At 44.7% G+C, this 17,659-nt stretch overlaps 1 protein-coding gene across 4 annotated transcripts in view; it reads right to left on the reverse strand.

Annotated features, from left to right (window-relative positions):
• Positions 1-17,659, reverse strand: part of RPH3AL (rabphilin 3A like (without C2 domains)) — a 173,766-nt gene that overhangs the window by 111,346 nt on the left and 44,761 nt on the right. The gene's annotated exons all lie outside the window — the stretch shown is intronic.

The following is a 17,659-nucleotide window of genomic DNA, read 5'->3' on the forward strand; positions in this document are numbered from 1 at the left end:
GGTAAGTAAGGAAATAGGAAGAGAGCACCTTGTTGCCCTTGATGAATTCAAGTTTTCTGCCCCAGGTGAACTACACACACCTACCTCCTAGGGCTGTTGTGAAGATCGAATGAGAGTAATTGTAAAACACTCAGCGCAGTGTCTGACACATAGTAAGTGTTATAGAAATTGTCATCATCCTCAGGTACTGAGTCATGTCAATGATATCTGAAGGAACATGGAAAAGGGAAGAGGCGCAGGAGTATCCCAATGTCAGCTCAAACTGGCTACAGAGAACTAATTGTAAAATTTTCAGAGGAAATATTCACATGTTGGAAATTTCTTGTTTTGTCGATTGTCCAGACTTAAGAAAATGATGGAGGAAATGTTAATGAAACAGATTAAATTTTAAAATGTGTCCTGCATACAAGCCCCCCCCCCACCAGAGAGCCAGTTGTTAAATGTTTACTAGAATGCCCCCTAGAGAAATGCCACAATATCAAATAAGAGGAAATTGTCCCAATTTTGAGAGACAGATCAGCGTGCCTGACTTCAATTTTTGGGAAAATTCTACAGCAAATTATTAAATAGATGGTTGGAGAATTTCTAGAAATGGAAGCAGCAATAACTAAGAATCAGCATGGCTTCATCAAGAATGGGTCACACCAGACTAACCTCATTTTTCCCTTTTGACGGGACTACTAAACTCATAGATGAAGCTCATATTGGGGATACAGCTTGTCTAGATATAAGCAAAGCTTTTAAGATTAGGATCTTAAGCTCTTCTTGTGGAGAGAATGCTGAGATATAGACTAAATGAAAACCCAATGAGATGGATTCTGAACTAGTCAAATGGCCAGACTCAGAAACTAGTTTTAGGGGGTAGCTAGGTGGTGCAGTGAATAGAGCACTGGCCCTGGAGTCAGGGGGACCTGAGTTCAAATCCAGCCACAGACACTTAACACTTACTAGCCGTATGACCTCGGGCAAGTCACTTAACCCCAATTGCCCTGCCTTCCCTCCTCCAAAAAAAAAAAAAAGAAGAAAGTAGTTTTCTGAATAGTTCAATGGCAATATGGCAGGTTTTTTTCTTAATTAAAACAACAATATGATAGATCTCCAGAGAAATTGTGTGTTGAACATTTTTATTAATGACAGATAAAGGAGTAGATGGATGCTGATCAAATGTGTACATGACATAGCTGGAAGGAAAAGCTAATGGGTTTTGGTTTTGTTGCTTTTGAGTCAACATCTCTTCAATTAAAAAAATTAAGTGACATGTCTAATATAACACAGAGCATTACTTCACAGAATCTTTGGCATTTGCCACAAAGCCTAATCAAAGAAACCCAGCTCATGGAGTAATGGAAATAGAGCTGGAAGGGACCAGAAAGGGAGGGGTGTGCTAATACATTTTTAATAAGCAGCTCTCTGGTAAATGTTTAACAAGTGGCTCACTGCAAGATACACATTTGCACTTAATCTGCATTGTTAACACTTTTCTCCATAACTTCCTAAGTCTAGACCTGAGGTGTCAAACACTCTGATTCAGCAGCTGGTTATTATCTCTGGGTGCTGCTATGGCCAGTGGTCTGACAGACAGCCCAAGGACTAGGAGAGAGAATGGGAGAGAGTGGGAGAGCTCAGTGCTGCCCAGAGCCAAGGCCAAAGATTCAATTCAGAGATGTTGTCCTGATGCCTGGATCTGGAGGCTAGGCTTACCACAGATAACACATTTTCATCCTGATCTACTCACTTAACACCAGAGCAGAAGGAAAGTAGAGGAGAATGTTAAACAAAGCCTGCTCACTCCCTCCCTCCATCTCTGGTCCTCCTGGGCCCCATTAGCATTTTCTGCTCTCATTAAGCCTTGGCAGGAGCCTTGACCTCACATCAACCTTCCCTGTGGAGGTCTGGCAGTTATCTATTCGAGATTCTGTCTCCTGGGCTGCAAGGTACAGCTACGAGTCCATTCAGGGTTTCCCCCACCTCCCTGCCCCCGGCCCAAACCTGCAAGTGACAGGTCCCTTCACTGCCAATGAAGTTCTCTTCCCATCACTCTAAAGGAAAAATAACAAGGTCACTTTGGACAATTCATCCAATGGTAAACATGCCAACTGTCAGCAAGCATTTATAAAATGATTACTGTGTGCCGGGCACTATGCTAAACTCTGGGGATAAAAGGAAGGCAAAAATCGGGTTCCTGCCCTCAGGGAGCTTCTATTCTAACAAGAAGAGACAACAAGCAAATGGCTGTGTACAAATAAGACACATCCAGGATAAACTGGGTGGAATAAACAGAGAGAAGAGACAGCGTTAAGGGAAATCAAGACAGACTCTTGCAGACAAAAGCAGAGGTGGAGCCGGCCGTCCCTCCTGCCAGCTGGCTCCCCCTCCATCTCTGCCTCTGGCTTCCCTAAGCTATTACAGCCTAAAACTACACTAAGACTTTGGTGAAAGAGGACAGGAAGAACTAACATTGGGGAAGGAAGAAATGGAGAAATGCCTTGCACAGGAGAGGACCCCTGGGCTTTGCTTTGAAGGAAGGTAAGGTTTTGACAAGGCAGAGGTAAGGGGGCCTTCTTTCCCTCTGTCCTCCCCATCCAGGAGGGCGACTTCATGGGATTGGGAGCTGGAAGGGCCCTCTGAAGCCATCTAGTCCACTGTATGGATAAAGATATTGAGGCCTGGAGAAGTTAAGTGGTTTGCCCAAGGTTACACAGCTAGCAAGTGACTCGTGGGATTTGAAACTCTGGTCTCTGACTACAGAGCCAGTGATCTTTCCATGGACAACTTCCCAGATGGGACAAGGGATCGGAGGATCCCAGATGTCAAGCCAGAAAGGACCTTGGAGTCATCTGGTACAGCGCCCTTCACTGTACAGTCTCATGGAGGGGAAGGGGTTGGCCCTGGCTCACACAGGGGGCTTTGGAGTCAAGTCCTTAGACTCCAGGGTCAGTGTTCAAGGCCACTTTCCCAACTGATGTCACCGCCATGCCTGAAATCTGCAGGGGAAGCATGGTGACAGCAGACTGGGGGGAGGGGGATTTTTTGAAAGGTGATATTGAGGAAAGACACAGAAACCCCAGGACTTGAAAGTACAGCAGCCTGCTGGGCACCAGAGGCCCTGCCAGGAAGAGTGGGAAGCCATATGTTCCACACCGTGTGGCAAGAGAGGACTGAGAATGTTATTATCTGTTATTTACCACAACACAGCACACAAGAGACGGCACAAAATGACGGGCCTGGGAACATCAGCTAAACAGATTTGCCAACAACGCTTCCTGCTGCTGGGCCTTTGTCAACGATGCCCTGGGCTGACCCTGCAGAGAAAAACAGCCAGGGAGGTGGGAGGACATATGGCTGGGGCTGCCTTGGTCTGGAAGCTTGCTCAGGGGCAGGAAGGCCAGGGGCCTGGGGGCACAGGGGGTCTTTATGGAGCATCTTTGGCAGTACCCTGGCTCACTTGACTCAACATTCTTACCCAGAGCTGCATCTAACATTGTGGACTGCCCTCTCCTCCTCCTGGATACTCTGCTCTCCACCCCTTCAGAACATTACTTTCTTCTGGCTCTCCTCCTATCTGTCTGACCATTTCTCCTGAGTTTCCTTTGCTGATCCTAATCCCACCTGTCTCACAAATTCTCTGCGTGATGTTGGGCAAAATCTATGGGCCTTAACTTCCTTCTAGAGAGCTCTCTGTCGCCTCCCAAACATGTAGGATAGTAATTGCTGACATTTATATAGCTTCGCCACAATCTCATTTGACCTTTACAATGACTCTACAATGATTATCTCCTTTTTACAGATGAGGAAACTGAGGCAGGGTGAGGTTAAGGGACTTGCCCAGGGTCACCAACTCTGACTAAACCAAAACTTGAATGATAACAATAAATAACATTTATACAGCACTCTATTTCCATCATCCCGTTTGAACTTCAAAACAATTCTGTGAGGTAGGTGTCACTATGACTATTATTATTATCATTATACAGGAGAGGAAATACCAGGAATTTCAATGAGATGCCCAAGGTCACACAGCTAGTGAGTTCCCGGGACATGGTTCTAATTCAGGTCTTCCTAACTCCAAATCTCACACTTTATCCTATTGTGAAACAGATAGGGGACAGGAGGAGCCATATTAAAATGGAACTTACAGAAAAGTGAGGTTCCCAGAAGGGATTAATCACCTAGAGGCTGGTCACTTAGGATTTCTAGGCCAACAGCTGAATCTATTCCGATAGCCCTGCAGTCCATAAGGATTTCAGAAATGCTGTGTTGGCTCATATCACAGTAAGGTAAGCAATCCAGGTCTGCTTAAAAGCAAAAAGGAAAAATAATTCAATGTTTGCCAGCTATCATAGTGATCATAATGTTTTCTAGGCAAACTGTTTGCATCAGTATTTTAGGGATGCAAAATTTTGACTGCTAATATATGCCTCCATACTTGTAAAGGACTCAGTAATATGACAGGTATTGGTGTTTAAGCATTCAGACCAGCAAAGGTCATCTCAGAGGAAATGATCTGACTTTTAAAAGAAGCATTGAACTGTCCAATTGCAGACCAAAACAAGAAAGAGGGAGGGAAAAAAATTAAAAGCCTCAGAAATCTTATTCTGGCTTATCTAAGAAGAGGCCCAGATAGAGAATCTCTCTGGTAGCTCCTTGCCAATGTGAAGGGCTCCCAAATTATCCCAGGATGAGACCTACATTGTAACATCCCTTTGGGGGCTACTTTCCCAATTCCCATTAGTAATGACAGGCCAGAGAAGAATTATTACTACTACTGCAGGGTTCTGATTTCTAGTACTAACATTCCTGAGCCCCCACCAGTGTGTTTTCCCCATTGATCATCAGTCAGATTTACTTAGTAAATACCTTTTTATCCTTTTAGAAAAGGTATTTTACTAAAGGAAGTCTGGCTGATGATCAGTGAAAAAAAAAACATGCTTTAGATCCCCTTTTAGAAAAAGGATTTACTCATCATGGAAAGTTCTTATAGAAGCAATCTCCCAAACTGGGGGCATGTTCTTCCCTCATATACACAGTGTTTGCTGAGAGCAGGCTCAAACTTATAGTAAAGCAAATGTAGGAGAATCCAGATAGTAGAGGTTCCTAGTTACTAGAAGTCTTTTTCTCCTTTTGTGTAGAAGCTCTTTGTAGGTGTAGCTCCCCACTGGGCTCAGAGGGTCAGTTCCCTTATAGAATCTTGAACTGTCTTTCCTCAGTATGTCTAGTTTATCCTCAGGTGTTTCTCAGCTCCCAATGTAGACACTGTCATTAGTCACTATAATTGGGTACACTGCTATTGACTTAGAGTGGACTTTTAGGTCTTCTGACTTTTCAAAGTTCACAAGGTCATAACCTTGTTAATTATATATCTCTAAATACCCTGATGACTTTTCCAAGGACACCTTGTGCTAACACTCAGCATATTTCTACTCTAAGCTGCACGGGTCATGTTTTAGTAGGGGGCGGGGGAGAGAGAGAGAGAGAGAGAGAGAGAGAGAAACTCTTTCCTTCCCTTAAGAGCAGTTCTCAGGGTATCCTTAGCTCCCAAATTTAGAGTCTTCCCCCATACAACTGATTTTCTCCAAACTAGCTTGATGCTTTCATATGTAGCCTACAAGGTGCAATTTAATCTTCTTCAATCAACCATAAGATATTTCCTATGTGGCTTCATGTATCTTTAACCAATAACTCCAAGTCCCATATGAGCCTTTCAAATTGATTAAACTCATTCTCACCTAGTTTACTTTTAATTGATTTATTCAATCAAGATGTCTGGATATCTGTGATGAATTGGAGGGGGATAGACTACTATTCAAATTCTCTCTTTCCTCTCCCCCAACTTAAACATTTGCTGTCCCTAGAAAATCAACCAGAGTGCTTCTGGCAAAGTCCATAGCCCCAACTCTGGTTAGCTCTCTAGTGACTTTGGGAGTCACCACTGCTCTTTCTGAATACTTTCCCCACTACCTTTCCCTAAGGAATATTAGGAAACATTTATCATATGTTCTTCCAAACTTCCAAATATATAGTGTTAAGTTACTTAACAAACAAATATCATTTTACAAAATTCTCATCAGTTGTCACCTGTCTTAGTGCTAGCTAAAAGGCCTTTCCCAACCCAAAAACAATTTTTAAAAAAGGAGGGGCAGCCAGGTAGCACAGCGAGTAAGAGCACCGGCTCCAGTGTTGAGAAGACCTGGAGATCGAATCCTGGGCTCAGACACTTAGCACCCACCCAGAAACACCTGGCCGTGTAACCTTGAGCAAGTTACTTAACCCCGATTGCTTTAAAAAAAAAAAAGGAAAATTAAAGCTAGCTTTCCATCTCAGAGGGAAAGCATGGTCTGTCTGAGCTAGCAAAACACACTGGGGTTTCCCCATAGGGATCAGGAAGCTGTAGTCAACTGGACGTCACTCCTTCACCCTTCAAATGAGAAACCAAAATATTCTGGGCAAAAACACTTCCATGATTCTCTTAAGTGTCATCCTCCACTGGGCCATACCTCATTTGGAAGCAAACTTGGTGGGGTGGTGGGCTAAGTTTAACTCCACCATCCCTGAGAATGGGAGAGGGAAGAGTGGGTCTCCAGGTCTGGGGTGAGGTGGAATATATGTATTTCTGTTCTTGCTTTATTTTAAAGAAAACGTCCCTTAGTAAAACCTTTCAAATGAAAAAGCAGCTGCATGGTGCCATCTTAACTGGATGCTGAATTCCTTTCAGTTTCCCCATCTGTATAAGAGATAAGGCCCAGAGATGGAATTTTATTGGCATAGGAATCTCTCAGATGAGGAAACTCCCTCATGGGTAATGAAATCCCGGAGTGCTCCCTAGCACCCTTAGAGGCAAATTACTTGGCCCAGGTCAGAGAAAGCAGCTGAAATCAAGCTTTCTTCATTCTGAGGCCTGCTCTCTATATACCACACCATGTTGCCTCTAATGTTTTTAAATACTTATGATACCCTAGCATGTGCTCTCTCTTGTTTTTGTTCATGACCCCATGTGGAGTCTCCTTGGCAAAGATATTGGAGTGGTTTATCATTTCCTTCTCCAGCTCATTTGACAGATGAGGAAACTGAGGCAAACAGGCTAAAGTGACTTGGCCAGGATCACCCAGCTAGTAAGTGTCAGAGTTCAGATTTGAATTCAGGTCTTCCTGAGTCTAGCTTCCCCGTATGTCAGCTATTAAAATTTCCATATAACCTGACACCATACATTTGAGAGTTGACTGTATATTGAGGTTTCCACCATTGGACTTTCCCTCCCTGACTGCTACTCCCTTATCTTGGTATTTCCTCTATTAAAATGTAAGTTCTTTGAAGGTAAACCATCCCCCTTTTTGCATTTGTATCTCTAGTTCTTTTTTTTCCTTTTTTTTTTTTTAAGCAATCAGGGTTAAGTAACTTGCTCAAGGTTACAGGGCCAGTTATTTCTGGGTGTGGTGCTGAGTGTCTGAGCCTGGGATTCGATCTCCAGGTAGTCCCAACACTGGAGCCGGTACTCTTACTCGCTGAGCCACCTGGCCACCCCTAAGCAATTGGGGTTAAGTAACTTGCTCAAGGTTACACGGCCAGGTGTTTCTGGGTGGGTGCTAAGTGTCTGAGCCCGGGATTCCATCTCCAGGTCGTTCTGACACTGGAGCCGGTGCTCTTACTCGCTGTGCTACCTGGCCACCCCTGTATCTCTAGTTCTAAGCACAGTGCATGGTATACAGTAGGTGCTTAGAAAATGTTGGATTTTTAAAAAAAGTTTACTCATTCCCAATCCCTCACCCATAATATGTCTCACTTATATTTATATTCCCAACAACTAACACATAGTAGGCTTTTTAAATAAGTGCTTGTTGGTTGGTTGATGGATAGATTACTTGATGATGCTGGCTTTCTAGAAAGCCAAAAGCTATAGGCCTCTGTGTAAAAGCTGCTTCATTAAGGGCCCATCCTCTGCTTCCCTCATCTGGAGGAAGGTGGTACAAAGGGCAGGAGAATGCAAGGCCGCTTTTTCAAAAGCCACCTTCCCCATCCACCTTTGTGGCAGCAGGCGCCCCAAAGGGAAGGATGCAGGATGCCCAAGAAAGCCACCTGATACTGCATTGTGCTCAGCCAAGACAAACAGCTCCTGAATCCACCAGCAGCAGGGCCCCAGAAAGCAGATGACTTACGGCATTTTTTTTTTGTCTGAGAATTTAAGAAATAAAATCTGCCTTCATAATACAGAACAAATCAGGGCACCAGGCACATCTGAATTAGGCCCAGGAAGGGAGCAGATTCAGGCAAGGCTCAGATAAAGAGTTATTCGTCCAGGACCCTGTGGCTTTTATCTCTCTGAGCAGCAAGGGATTAGTGTGCTGGGTCAAGGAAGGACCTGAGTGCTCCTGCAGCCACCAGCCACCAAATCAAGAGAGGAGAAAAAACCTCCCTCGTTCTATTTTTGGAGTGGGTACTGAAAGTTGTCCAAGGAGGGCAAGTTCCTTTAGGCTGCTGCTGTTTTTCTTGCCTCATTTAATACAAGTTCAACAAGCATTTATTAATCGCCTTCCATGCTGGGCTAGGAAGACCTAAACTCAAATCTGGCCAGATCAGTTACTTAAGCTTGTCAAGTCACTTAACCTTGTTTGCCTCAGTTTCCTCATCTGTCAAGATGGAGAAGAACATGGCAAACCACTCCAGGATCTCTGCCAAGAAAATCTCAGATGGGGCCACGAAGGGTCAGACAACTGACAAATGAACAACTCAGTAAAATGACAGGGTAGGGGGTTGGATAAGATGACCCCTAAAGTCCTTTCCACTTCTAACACCATGATCCTATCGTAGGGAAAGTGACCTTCATAAAAGAGCAGATTGTTTCCTGTATCTATGCCCTGAGAGCTTAGGACTGCTGACAGCCTGTGATGTGGGATTCTGGGGCTATCTCCCACCATCCCCCAAATTCTGCCACTAGAGACTCATGGCTTTGTGTTATAATCACCCTCTTTTAAAGGTCAGATACTCTAGGTCACAGGTTCCCCACCCCTGCTCTAGGAAGAGGGAAGATATCAAGGCCTCTGGGAGCTGCTGGATGAGGAAGAGGAATCTGAAAGTTGGGGGTGGGAGAGGATAGAAAGAAGCTCCTTGGCCTAGGCCCAGGCTCTGTCTGCTTCCAGTCCACCCAATAAACCACTTAGGTTAATTTTGCCTGAGGCCAGGCCCTGGTGCTGTTACTGGAAAAAACAGTCCTTATCTGAAATCTGTAATGAGCCCTGCATACTCCTAGAGAAAAGTCTTCTGGGAAGAAAAGTGGGGCAGGATGCTCAGGGCTTCTAGGAAGGTGGGCTGCAAAGCACTTCCTGGTCTACATCACACAAAGCAGTCCTTAGACTGTGCAGCTGGAATGTTCCAGGTCTCAAAAGCTAATAGAATTCTTGTCTCTTTATCCATATAGAGGAGAGAGAATTGACCTCCAAGCCAGGAAAAGCAGGGTCAGGAAGTTCTGCCTCTGATACCTACTGGTAGTGTGACCCTGGGCAAGTCACTTAACCTCAAACATAGACTCAGTTTCCCCATTTTTAAAACAAGGATAACAATAACTACCTCCCAGAGGATCAAATGAGATTTTATATATATAAACTGCTTTGTAATTCTTGCTAATATTATTTTTATTATTCTTTAACCTCTCTGTGTCCCAGGTGACTCTCTGACACTATGAACTGCAGACCAAATACAGACCAGCATTCCTCACCTGGAAGAGTTCCCTCCACTGTGAGCTCACAAGTGCAGACCTTAAACTGGCCCCCTCTATCCAGAGCAGAGAGAATCCTTCTAGCAAGGGCAGCTCAGCCATGACCTCTCTTCTGACCAGCCTTGCCCTGGGGGCCCCCTCTAACCTAGACCAGACCTGCTCATGGCCCTAGGAAGAAAGAGGAATTCTGGGCTTTGGTTCAAAGTTACAGAGACCACTGGGGGCAGGTTACCAGGCAGGGTCCCCCGTGCCTCAGCGTCCTCAGTCAGCACCAGTTTCTTTTAGGGGAAAGGGCAAAATGATGACAAAAGTAATAAGAATGGTCCAGGTCTGGGATCTCAGTATGGCAGGGAAACTCTGTCAACCCATGCAGATGGGAGCCTCACCCTTGACTTAGAGACGGAAAGATCTGCTAGGCCAGTGAGAGGTTCCCACATTTCTATGGATCCCAGGATCCCAGATTTAAAACTCAGAGGACCTGGGGCGGCCAGGTAGCACAGCAAGTAAGAGCACCGGCTCCAGTGTTGAGAAGACCTGGAGATCGAATCCCGGGCTCAGACACTTAGCACCCACCCAGAAACACCTGGCCGTGTAACCTTGAGCAAGTTACTTAACCCCAATTGCTTAGGGGCGGCCAGGTGGCTCAGCGAGTAAGAGCACCGGCTCCAGTGTCAGGATGACCTGGATCAAATCTGGGCTCAGATACTCAGCACCACACCCAGAAATAATAACTGGCCGTGTAACCTTGAGCAAGTTACTTAACCCTGATTGCTTTAAAAAAAAAAATTTTAAAAAAAAAAAGAAAAAAAACCTCAGAGGACCTGAGAGGCCAACCTTCTTATTTTACAGATGGGGAAACTGAGGCAGAGGGAGGCAGGGTCACTTGTCCAAGATCACTTAGCCAGTAAGTGTCCGAGGCTGGCTTTGAACCCAGGTATTCCTGATTCCACAGTCTGCTTACCTCCTATACCACATGGCCTCTATTATAATAAATCTGCTGACATTTCTGAGGAGAGTATCTTAGAGTTTGCAAAGGGATTTACATATATTAGCTTTTTCAAGCCTCACAACCATCTACAATTTTTATTATCTCCATTTTACAATCAATGAACAAGCATTGATGGCCTGAGTCAAATCCAGACTCAGACACATACTAGCTAGCTGGACAAGTCACTTAACCCTGTTTGCCTCAGTTTCCTCATCTGTAAAATGAGCTGGAGAAGGAGATGGCAGACCACTTCTGTATCATTGCCAAGAAAATCTCAAATGGGGTCATGAAGAGTTAGGACTGAAAGGACTGAACAACAGCAAGCATTAATTAAGCACCTACTATGATCATGTGCCAGGTCCTAGTGCTAGGGAAACAAAAATTCAGACTACCTGAAAGGGTAAGATGTACAGCATCTTAAAGCTGGAAAAGTGGTCTCAGAGAATTTTGGTGACTTAACCAGGCACACAGCTAATAAGTATCAGAATCAGGATTTGAACCTGCATCTTTCTGACCAGGAGGCTCAATGGACTACAACAGTCTGACTCTCTAATGACCTTCTGAAAGTAGGTTAGACACTGGACAGGGAACTGGGCAAGTAGCCTGGGGGCTTGTCAGGGAAAGTCCCCCATGGGCAGGCCCTTGGGGAGTCTTCACAAGTCTTATCTCCTCTTTCAGGGCCAAGTCACAGACAGACCATGTCTCAAAATCCTGTGGAGTTGGAGACCAAGCTGGGACCCCCACACACACCATCACGTCTCCTTCCAGATGCCGCCGGCTCTTTCCCACCAGCCCTAAGCGCATCTGGTATCGCTTAAGCACAGCATCCTCCCAGACAGATGGGGCCACAGAATGGAATGCATTCCTTTTGAGGAGACTGAGGGAAATCCAATTGCTTTCTGTGCCATGAGTCAACCCTAGGCAAGCGGGTTTTCAAAGCCTCGTGCCGAGGTGGCTCAGTCATCAGATGTCCCATCAATCTGGGCTCAAAATTAGGATGAAAGATGGCTGATTCAACTCCTGAGCAATCAGCACACCAGCAGCTCCCCAATTAACCATCCTATCCCCTCCCTCTCTGCTGCAGCCCAGAAATAACGAGGCCCACACAGACCAGGCACCAGTGGGCTCATACATCTGGGGTGTGAGCACGGCTGAAAGGCAAGGCCAATTCTATTGAAAACTTGGGATCTAATGATGGCTGAGGACAGTCTTCTCCCTCCGGCGAAGGCCTTGCATTGGAGCTCTGGGTAATAATACACTCCCCCCCACACCCAGGAGGGACACCATGCCACACATCTGTGCTTCCCACACTTCCCCCAGTGGATTAGCACTCTGCACCTTTTCACACATGGTGATGTCGCTTTTGCACATTCCTTAAAGGCCCAGGGAGAGTTGGGGGAAGAATTTGTGAATAGCAGGAGAGTTTCAAAAGAAAGAAGAGACTATATCCACTATGATACCTTAGGGGCTTTGATTTAGAACTGGAAGGGTCTCAAAAGACCATTGAATATAATCTCTGACTTAACAGAGGAGAGATCTGAGGTGGAGAGAAATGACTTGCCCAGGGTCATATTGCCAGTAAATGTCTAAGGCAGAATTTTAACTCAAGTCTTTGGTCTCATCCAGCTGCTTTAGCTGCCCCAGCTGCCACCACTATGTGTCATACTTGGACAACCATAAAGGCCTTTTGGTGGAGTGGAAAGGGAGGCGGGTTCCAATGCTGCCCAGGGCACACAGAGTCTGTATGAACCCAGGCAATCACTTCACTTCTCAGTGAGCTGGAAGATGGAGGGACCGTGCTAATCTGCAATGGGAGAGAGCCTTTCCTAATGAGAAATTCTCTGTACCAATAAAATCAGGTCTGACTGCCCTTCCTCCTCCATCCTCCCCCCGAAACATAAGCTCTGAGTAAGATGATCCATTATGAATCCCTCCCATTAGCTCAATTCAAGAAGCATCTAGTGCCAAGCTCTCTATGCAGAAAGAAGTTCCATAAAGCCTTGCTGCATTCACGCATTCATACATTCATTCATTCATTCACTCACTCATTCATTCATTCGTTCATATAACAAGCAATTATTGAGTCCCTGTCATTTACTAGCTTCCCTGGCTTCCTTTAAGTTCCAACTAACATCCCATCTCCTACAGGAAGCCTTTCCCAACCTGTCTTAATTCTAGTGCCTTCCTTTCTTCTTGTTTGTACACGTTTGTTTGCTTGTTGTCTCTCCCGTTAGGTTGTGAGCTCTGCAAGGGGAGGTCAGCTGTCTTTTGCTCCCCCCCTTTTTTTTATCCCTAGCACTTAGCAAAATGCCAGGCACTTAGTAGGTGCTTAATTAAAAAACATTTGTTGACTGACAGGGACTAAGTATACAAACAAAAAAAAAGGAACCCGGAACCCACTGTCCTAGCCCTCAGGGACACTAAGCTTTATTTGCAGCCTCAGGGTTGAATGCTGGGGATCCAGCCCATAGCTTTCTCCTCTGAGGACCCCCACCCTTCTTCCCCTACAAGTACCAGAATCACAGGAGCTGCAAAGGTCCCTCATTCACCTCTATTCTCTGGAGGAGCCCCTCTCTCCCTGCTCCATATCCCCTCTGTGGGAAGTTTGAACCAAACTGTTTGAAATAGAGGTACAATGCATGGGCAAGTAGGGGCAGAGGGGTTGGGGAACCTGAGGGCAAATGTGGGCACCTACATCACACAGAACTCATCCCCACAGCATCTGAGGTGGAAATCTTTCCATGAAGATGATGCATTGCCTCGGCGTCCTCCTCAGGAGAGTAGCCATGTCAGCCCCTCACCTGCCAAGGACCCCCTCCCGGCCGCCTCTCACTGCAGAACTCAGAATGAAAGGCCTTGTCTATGTTACACCAACAAACTCCAACCTTTGCACAACCAAAAAAAAACTACCTCAAATTAATCAAGGAAAAGGGAAATGTACTTTCTTCCCTTCTTTTCCCCTCCTACTCAGGGAGCATAGTAGGAACGGGGAAAGAAATAGCATTCTCTCCTTCTTGGGATTCTCTGCTCCTATTATCAAGATATACAACTATTCAAGAGAAAGTTCTAGAAGCAGACTGAGTTTAAGCACTCCTGAGTCCTTTGGTCCCTCTAGAGTAAAAAAAATTATCAAACATTAGTACTCAGCTACTGTTTCCTCCTACTTTCTGTTACCACATCACTCTTTTCATCTTTTCAGTGGTGGGTTTTAAAATAAATGTTACTGATTGTAGCGAAGTAGAAGTTTAAGGTTTACAAAGCACGTCGCAAATATTTCCTTCCATCCTTAAAAACAACCCTGGGGGTGGATATGATTATTTTATAGGTAATTTTATATCTGAGCAAAGGCTTTTACAAGAATTAGCTCATTTGGTCCTCATAACAACCCTGGGAGATAGGTGCTGTTATTATTCCCATTTTATAGATGAGCAAACTGAGGCAGATGGAGGGTAAGTGACTTTACCTCTTGTTTGCCTCAATTTCCCCATCTGTAAAATGGAAGTAAGAATAGCACCTGCCTCCCAGAGTTATTGTGAGGATTGGAAACCTTATATTGCTATGTGAATGCTAGCCTTTGTCATTATTATCATTATATGGTTTGAGATTATGAGTGTGATATGATCACATCTATCCTTTCATTTTTATGGAACAAGCCCACAGTGGTTGTGGGGAGTGGGTCTGTCTATGCTCCATTTCCAGAATGGCTCATTCACAGAATTGTCAAGGATATCTGGGAGGTCTGACTTTGTCATCTTGCATTTTGTCAGGTAATGCTGATAAACTTGGGTTTGTATTCGTCAGGCATTTGTCATGTTGATTTATAAAGAACAGAGAGTTTCTGGTATATGAATCTAGCCACTGAAGTGGGTCTTTATAGGAAGGAAAGCATTATGCTAAAATACTCAATGTCCAATCTTTGCAACCTGCTATGACACGTTAAAGAACATCCGCATCATTTTACCACATAACCTACATTGATAAAGAAGGACATGGTCCTTACAGACAACCGTCCTGTAATCTCTGGTGGCCATGACCTGATCCTGAATCATTCTTATGAACCCTTCCATTTCTATAAACAAATCTACCTGACTCAGCCAATTGGGGGAAGCCATATTGTTAGTGGAGTTCCTGCGGCTGTCGCCCATGGTGGGTCTTTTGACTCTGCTTTGAGACCTCAGAGCCTCATAGATTCTGTTCGGGTAGAAAGCATTTCAGCTTCCATTCAGCAATTCCAGGAACAGATACCTATAGACAGCCTTATTGCTATTAGAAGTGAGGTCTGGGACTTCATAATAACCTGGAGAGACTTATATAAACTGATGCTGAGTGAGGAGAGCAGAACCAGGAGAACTTTGTACACTATCACACACACATCATATGTGTGATGACTAACTTTGACAGACTGGGCTCCTCTCAGCAAGGCAATATTAGAAGACAAGTCCAAAAGACTCACAATGGGAAGGGCCATCCACATCCAGAGAAAGACCACAGAGTCTGAATGCAGATTAAAGCAAACTACCTACTCTCTCTCTTTTGTGTTTTATTTTGTTCCTTCTTTCTCATTGTTCACTCCATTGGTTATAATTATTCTTTACGACTTGACTAGTGTTTAATGTGAAGGTATTTGTAGAACCTATATCAGATCACATGCCTCCATGGGGAGGGAGGGGGGAGAAGAGAGAGAGGGGGAGAAAATTTGGAACTCAAGGGACAGTGGATCTGAATGTTGTAAACTAAAAGTAAATAAATTAATTAAAATCTTTAAAAAAGAAGTGAGGTCTGATTGAATAGGGATAGGAAGGAATACACCTTTTTCTTAGGGGTACATGGCACACACACAAAAATTGACTATGTACTAGGGCAGAAAAACCTCACAGTCCAGTGTAGAAAGACAGAAATACTAAATGCATCCTTTTCAGATCATGCTGCAAATAAAAATTATAATATATGTATAATATACATATATAATATATAATAAAGGGCCATGGAAAGGTAGACTAAAAATTAAATGGAAACAAAATAATCTAATCCTAAAGAATGAGTAGGTCAGACAACAAATCATAGAAATAATCAATAACTTCATTCAAGAGAATGACAATAATGAGAAATGAGGTCTGTTTGTTCCAAAAACATTTCCAGAGATTTTTCAATAAATCTTCTGTCTTTCTAATGAGGAGTGCTGTTCATCTCTCTAAAGCTGCCACAGAGGAATAAGCCCTGTTATTTTTCTTTTTACGGTGAGGCAATCAGGGTTAAGTGACTTGCCCAGGGTTACACAACTATTAAGTGTCAAGTATCTGAGGTCAAATTTGAACTCAGGTCCTCCAGATTCCAGAGCCGATGTCCTATCCACGACGCCACCTAGTTGCCCCTGTTTTCATTAATATTATATAAATCTTGTAGAAGCTTCTTCTAACAGTGCAAAGTAACACCTCTCCACAATTCTTGGGAAGTTGTCTAGAGCACTGAGGAGTTAAGTGACTTATCCAGGATCACACAGCCAGGATGTGTCTGAGGCAGGACTTGAACCTAAATCTTCCTCTAAATAATAATACTAATAACAACAACATGTGTATAGCATTTGCCATGTGCCAGACACTGCTAAGTGCTTTACAGGTGGCTCATTTCATTTGTAATACTTTAACTTTACGCATTTTAAAAACAAAACTTCCAGGGGCAGCTTGGTGGTGCAGTGAATAGAGCACCGGCCCTGGAATCAGGAGGACCTGAATTCAAATCCGGCTGCAGACACTTAACACAAAACTAGTCTTGTGACCTTGGGCAAGTCACTTAACCCCAATTGCCCTGCCTTCCCCCTCCAAAATCCAAAAACAAACCAACAAGACTTCCAAGGGGGCTGATGGTGTCTGGCACACACAAAAAGGTGAAGAATTTGTGCCTTGTTTACATACAAGTTATACACAGAATAGATGAAGGAAAAGGGAAGACATTAGCAGCTGGAGGAATCCAGAAGGACCCCCTCCTAGAAGGTGGGACTTGAGCTGAATCTTGAAGCAAACCAGGGAAACTAAGAGGTGGCAGTCATAGAGCAGAGCATTCCAGACACAGGGAACAGCCTCAGCAGACAAGAGATGGAGCGTGGGCTTCCAAGAAGGGACCGCCACTCTAATAAGCACCTACACGCACACAGGCCACTGCAGGTGTGCATTAGAGTGCGTGGAGGGGATCGAGGTGGAAGAAGCCTTTGATAACGTACTGAACCAAGTACAAGTGAGACCCAATGACTATGATGCCACTACAGCGCCATCAGTGCAGAGGGCATGTGGAAGGAAAGGGTGGCCAGAGTGGGATCAATCAGGGAAGGCTTCCTGGAGGAAGCAGCTCCTGCCTGGGATGTCTCCTCCATTAGAATGTTGAGAACAGGGTTTGTGGCTGTATTTGTTTGGGGGATTTTGCCTTTCTCTGTATTCCCAGTGGTTGGCACCGTGCCTGGAATACAGCAGGCACTTATTCGATGCTTGTTAATTCACTGACTGTCTTACAGTTTGTGTGTAGTGTCTGTTCCAGCTTCCCAACTGGGCTATAAGCCCCCTTGGGATAGGGACTGAGCATTTATTTCCAGGGCAGCTTCCTGCCCCCGAGACGTGACGATGAATGCAGCCACTGGGCTCTCCTCTCCAGCCAGGCTGACGTGTCAATCTTGCTAAAGTCCCAGATCACTAGAGCTGGAGAGCCATCACCCTGTCCCAGAAACAGGAACATGGGGGACTCCTGTGGTCAAAGGACATAATGGGAAAGTCACAGTGACATAGCCCTGAAACCTTCCAGAACAGATCCACTTGTGACAGGCTTATCCCCAGGCCTAGGGGACTACCTTCCGAGAAGGTAAAGACCAACCGAGGGGACGTCAGGAGCCAGAAGGGATCCTCCAGCTGGCCCCATAACCTAACACATCAATCAATAACCAAGTATTTTTAAGCACCTACTATGTGCTGGACATTGTA

This window comes from Petaurus breviceps, unplaced genomic scaffold (genome assembly GCF_028583685.1).
Source record: "Petaurus breviceps papuanus isolate PSGF00001 unplaced genomic scaffold, PetGlider_PUasm1.0 186, whole genome shotgun sequence".
Lineage (NCBI taxonomy): Eukaryota > Metazoa > Chordata > Mammalia > Diprotodontia > Petauridae > Petaurus > Petaurus breviceps.